Here is a 6,364-nt window from a genome sequence, read left to right as displayed (position 1 = left end):
TTGTGGCTGCACCAATTTACATTCCCAGCAACAGGGCACAAGGGCTCCCTTTTCTCTACATCCATGCCAACATTTGTTACTCTTTATCTTGTTCTTCTTTTTTTAAAGTTTATTTATTTTGAGAGATAGAGAAAGTATGAGTAGGGGAAGGGCATAGAGAGAGGGAGAGAGAGAGAGAGAGAGAGAGAGAGAGAGAGAGAGAGAGAGAGAGAGAGAGGATCCCAAGCAGGCTCTGCACTGTCAGCACAGAGCTTAATGTGGGGCTTGAATTCATGAACCACGAGATCATGATCTGAGTCAAAACCAAGAGTTGGATGCTTAGCCTACTGAGCCACCCAGGTGCCCATATCCTTTGTATTCCTGATGATGACCCTTCTAAAAGGAGACATAAAGTCACATTTTTAAAAAATTTTAAATGTTTATTTATTTATTTTTGAGAGAGAGTGAGACAAAGAAAAGGGGAGGGGCAGAGAAAGAGAGAGAGAATCCTAAGCAGGTTCTGTGCTATCAGCACATAGCCTGTTGTGGGACTCAAACCCTCGAACTGTGAGATGATGATGTGAGCTGAAACCAACAGTCAGATGTTTAACTGACTGAGCCACCCAGGCACCCCCATAAAGTCACATTCTTAATCAATGACATCTAAGTTTCATTAGAATCTATATCTTATATAATTTATTTACCATCATAGAGTCTTCTGTTCTATGTCTGGAAACAAAGTTCCCTCTGCAAAGAAGCTTTGTGGTTATTGGAGGATGAGCCTGGGCTTAGAGCTAGACATCTGGATTTCAATCCTAGTTCTCTTCTCACCCAGGAATGTGTGTTCTCTGGGCTGGCACCCTGGGAGCCAGGGCTAGGCAAAGTTGCTGGGTGCATAGGCTCTGGGCTGCCTCAATGGAAACCAAAAAATATTGAAGGCACATCATGAGTGAAGGTGGCCTATGAATCAAAGGAGGAGACTGAAATGATAAATCTATTGGGGGCCAGCAGATGCAAATGGGTCCCAAGTGAAGATCAGAGCAAGTGTTGGTCTGCGAATCAGCAGGGCCAGGAGGTTCAGAGGATGAGTAGCTCTGTGAACAGAGACAGCTTTTTAAAGGGCTTCTCCAGCCTCACTCGTGTTGGTAGATGGGACCTTTCTGAAGACGGTGTGATCTTGGGCAGGCTGCCCTGGTCTCTTTGTGCCTCTGTCTCTGCAAAATGGAGGTTAGGCTGTCTGCCTCAAGACTCCAATGAAATTATCTAGCACACACATTAGGTATCTCCCTCAAGCAATTCTACGTGGCTCTTTTTTTCTCATTGGAGAAGCTTCTGCACAGGCAGCCGGCTGATGAGAGTTTCGTTGCAAATCCCCAGAGACGCTCAGAACTTCATGAGGGCCTGAATCTGCTCACTGCCATTGCCGAGATGTTTCAACTAGTTGGGCTTAGGTTCCGGCTCCAAATGTGTTCTCTGCTTTCAAGACTTCCCTTTTATATTTCTTTCTTAAACTTTTCACCCTCATTAAATTAAGCTCCAGTTTTTGGCAAAACTGTGTTCCCAGGGGAATTCTTAAAAAGTCCCATGTTGAGTTAAAATAAAATATTTCTTCTGCAAGTACTGTGGTAGCAGATCTTGGCTATATTGAAAGACCTGGAGTCCACACAGTCTACCGTACCCTAGGATGCTTCGGTTTGATATTTGAAATTATCCTTTTACTAAAAACACCAGGGAGGCTGGATTGTAACTAGTAGGTCCTTTTAAATTTGCTTTACTTCTTGGATAGAAGCAGCTCATTATAAATCCATCCTTTATCGTGTATTTGAAAGCAAGAGAGTGAGCATCATGCCTCCCAAGCCAAAGCCTCTCCTTTCCTTCCAGTCATTTGTGTTTTCTGATGTTCTGTCCTGTATCTCTGCTTGCACCTGCCGGAGCTGAGAGAAAGGGCTGACTCTTAACGGCGCAGATCCATTAGGATAAGAATGTCACATGCTTTCAAATAAGCCTGTCCTAATATCTGTCTCTCTGGCCTGTCTTCTTTTCTTCCCCTAGTAACCAAGATTAAGTCATTGTATGGGCTAAGCTTATCTTTTGCTATTTATTGTATTTTTGGAACACCCACACATCTTGTGGCAAGTGGACATTACCAATGAATTGTTACTATAACGATGTGTTACCGGGTCATAAAGCTAGTGGCAATTTATATAACTGCTGGAATTGGGAGGAAACTTGAAACCAGTCATCTTTGGAGTACATTGGAGCAATGTTGGGTTAGAGGTTGGATATCTACACCCTGGAACTTCTCTGCCTAACCAGCCCCTTCATTCCCTGCTGGTGAGATACCTGGTGTCTGTTCAAATCCAAATCACCTATAGTCCTTTCTGAGACCCCAGGAGTATATTCCTGGAGCCTTAACTATGGATGCGGGTGGGCAGCATAGAGCCGAATTTATTTCTTTCATATTTTTTCATTCCTAGACTTAAAAGTTCCCTAGTACTAGCATTTGACTGACTCAGTGCTGAGGACACATAAAACATAAGTATTTTACTATAATAAGAAATTATCCTTTTACTGAAAATAGTAAAATAAGAAAATGGAACTGAATTCCAATATAACATGAAAATGGGGAAACAAAAAATTTCCTTAGAAAGCACTGAATACAGCACAATATCTTAGAAGGGAGCTGTAGGCAGAGGAAAAAAACCATTTTCATGCAGAAATTGATTTCTGAACTGTGTTTTGAGGGATAAATAAGAGTTTGGGGCACAGCTTGGAGATGTTGTGTGACTGAGATGTGTCAGAGCCAGGACCAGGTGGCCCGCTCGTGATGTAATAGTGTGAAGATTCCCGACCTTGTATGTGGATATAAACACATGGGAATTTTGTTAAAATGTAGAACCTTATTCTCTGGGCCCCATATGGGGCCTGAAAGTCTGCCATTCTAAAAAATTACTGCTTAGGGGGAAGGGGGAAAGAGAGCTGGGGAGAGTGAAAGACCATTGAATACTAAAAACAAACCATGGACTGAAGGGGGAGGGGGAGGGAGGGAAGGGGGTGATTGTCACGGAGGAGGGCACTTGTGGGGAGAAGCACTGGGTGTTATATGGAAACCAATTTGACAATAAACTATTATAAAAATAAATAAATATAAAATTACTGGTTAAAGGTCCATTCTTTCTTCTTACATATCTCAAGACTTTTTTTGTTTGTTTTTTGGAACTTAAAAAATTGGCAATAATTTCAAATTTACAAAAAAGTTGCAAGAAGAAACACTATATACATTTAACCCAAATTCAAATTCAACAATCTTCCCCTATTTTCTTTTTTGTCACATATTTGTATCATCATGTGTTTCTGAACTGCATAGAAGTAAGTTGGTGACATTGTGCCCCTCTACCTCTAAATTCTTCAGCACATGTATATTTCCTAAGAAAAAGAATGTTTTCTTATTTTTATCAAAATCAGGAGATTTAATATTGATCAATATCCTTATCTAATACAGACAATATTAAAAATGTTTAATTGTTTCAATAATGCCTTTCCAGAGATTTCCCACTCCTTGGTCCAGGAGCATACGCTGCATCGGTTGTGTGTTTCCTGAATATCCTATAATCTGGAACAATTTCTTGGCTGTTTTTGTCATACTTGACCTTGACAATTTTGAAGAATACAGGCCAGTTATTTTATAGAATGCCCCTCAATTTAAGATTGGCTGATGTTTCATAATTAGATTCAGGTTATGTATCTTTGGCAAGAATCCCACAGAGGTGATATTGTGTCCCAGACCATGTTTTGAATAACAAAAATCTAGTGAACGCAGGCCAGGCTCCCAATATGTCAACCAAAGATCACCTCTCTGCCAGGAGCCTGCGCTGCCTAACACTGTGCTTGGCGGATGCTGGCGGGGATGGGATGGATGTGCCGTGTTTTCCATTCACTTTGACCCTTTGGACGCTAGATCTCATGTTAAGCCAGTTCTGTCTGCCTGTAGACGTTGGAATTTGCCCTGCAGCTCCGTGTAGCCTCACATCTGGTCTCTTTGCATGTCACCTGCATTCCTGGTAGTCAGGACTTGTCTCTATCTTCTGCCTCAACTGGACAGTCTGGCCCTGGCAGTCTAGGATGTCATTCGGAAGGGGACTTCCAGAGAGACTGACTCATTACAGGATGGATTGGGCTACTTGAAGTTCCCCGGATTGCTCTTGTCTATAATTCCCTACTCCTGCAGTTCTTTCTGCCTAGAATGCCCTTCCCCCTTCCTTTCTCTAGTAAGCTCTCTCCTTCCTCAGGTCACTCACAAGTAACTCACATGCACATAAAAGCCTGAGAGGTTCTGTGTAAAGGTCAAGATCAAGAAGTCCAGTCCTGAAGGAGACTGTAGTATCGGGTAGATTAGGCTGCAAGACAAGGAAAGGCAGAGCTGGGAGACAGTGATGTATAAGTGGTTAAAAGCAAAGCCCCTTCACCTCCCATGTCCGACTAATTAGCTCCAATACTTTCTGGCTATGGGGCCTGGACAAGAGATTTTTAAAAAATGTTTTATTATTTATTTTTGAGAGAGAGAGGCAGAGCATGACTGGGGGAGGGACAGAGAGAGGGAGACACAGAATCTCAAGTTGCTCAAGGCTCTGAGCTGTCAGCACAGAGCCAAATGCCAGGCTTGAACTCACCATCTGCAAGATGAGCTGAAGTCAGATGCTTAGCCAACTGAGCTACCCAGGAGCCCCCTGGACAAGAGATTTAACCTCTTTGACACTGCCACTTGCCTTACAGGGCTGTTGAGAAGAATAAATGGATAATGCAGGCTGTTTGATATTATAATCATTGTTAGAGTGGGGAAAGCAGAAACTGAATTAGGGCTCTTGCATCGCCCCTGCTTGGGGGTAGGATCAGTTTCCCAGGCTGGTGTTGGGTGAATCGGCAGATGGTGGCAAAGTGGCTCCAGCTTCCCAGATCAGGGTTCCTCGGGTCCTCATAAGTCAACCAGTTCTTATCAAACTGCCACAGCCCTGGATGCAAGGTGGTCCCGGCCGGACCGCACACGTACCGGGACACAAGCAACTGTGTGCCTTGCAGTTCTCGGGAAGAGTATTTGAATCAGAAAAGCAGGGGGAACGCAGGGAATATTTCACCTTGATTTTCACGAAAACCGCTGCAAACTGTGCCAGTCTGCTGCGAGAGTAAACTTTCTGCAGTGCTTAAAAAGAAGTGCAAAGGAAAACAGTTCTGATCAAAACCCGGATGCCTTTGTCACAGGCGTTTTCTCTGCAACACACCCAAAGGCATTTTGTAAAATAGCAGCAGCTTCTGAAAAGATGTGTTAATAGGCTACAGTTTGGGTGTCATCTGCTCCTTCCCAGGATGGGTTTCGCATCAAGACAGACATCAAAATAGAGAGAGTCTAGATGAATTCACTCGCATGCTGGCACTTGATGGAGAGCAGAAGAAAATCAAATGTCTCAGTGGCCTGGACACTACAACTCTTGATGTGAACATTTTTAGCTCCATTTCATTCTCTCAAACTAATGGGGTTATAAAATCATTCTGCAAGAATAACACCATTCGTGGATACAGTTCTGTTCTGCCTCGAAGCCTGGAAACATTCCAATTAGTGGAGATTTACTGAGTGTGTGCTCCATGCTAACACTGTAGTGGGCACGAAAGGGGACTGGACATTCGAGTAAAACACGTTCCTTGCCAGTAGTGACCGCTGGTGGACTGCCCATGTTAGGCTACTTCAAATCCTTATTTCATCCAGGATGGTGTTAATCCTCAATGTACAAATGAGAAAATGGAGGCCCAAAGAAATAAAACAATTTTCCCAAGGCTGCGCAACAGGCCTGAGCTGGTAGTGTCTTGAAACCTATTTGCTGTTTTACTTTACCATGCTGCCTTGGAAAAGCGGACATCGCACATTTTAAAAGAGGCCAAAGGACTTAAAATAGTGTATGTGAGGGCCGCCTGGGTGGCTCACTCAGTTCAGCCCCGGAGTCTTGATTTCAGCTCAGGTCATGATCTCACGGGTCATAAGTTCCAGCCCCATGTCAGGCTGGGAGCGGGGAGCCCGCTTGGGCTACTGTCTCTTTCTATCTCTCTTTCTTTCTCTGCCCCTCCCCTGCTTCCTATCTCTCTTTCAAAATAAATAAAAATAAATGTCAAAAAATAAAATAAAATAGCATATGAGAAATGTGAAAAGATAATGTGGGATTAGTCCTAACTGAAAAGATTCCTTCAGTTAGGACTAATCCCATTGAACAGATGGAGAAACTAAGGCTGATAAACGCATTCAAAGAATTAAGAGAGTTTATTCTTGAAAGAGGAAGGCTCAGGTGCTTTCATGACCCGCATGCCTTATTTGAATTAACCCTTGGTGCCGCCGCCATGG

This window comes from Suricata suricatta, chromosome 11 (genome assembly GCF_006229205.1).
Source record: "Suricata suricatta isolate VVHF042 chromosome 11, meerkat_22Aug2017_6uvM2_HiC, whole genome shotgun sequence".
Classification (NCBI taxonomy): Eukaryota; Metazoa; Chordata; class Mammalia; order Carnivora; family Herpestidae; genus Suricata; species Suricata suricatta.
The sequence above is the reverse complement of the archived record's forward strand: the minus strand, read 5'-3'. Positions refer to the sequence as shown.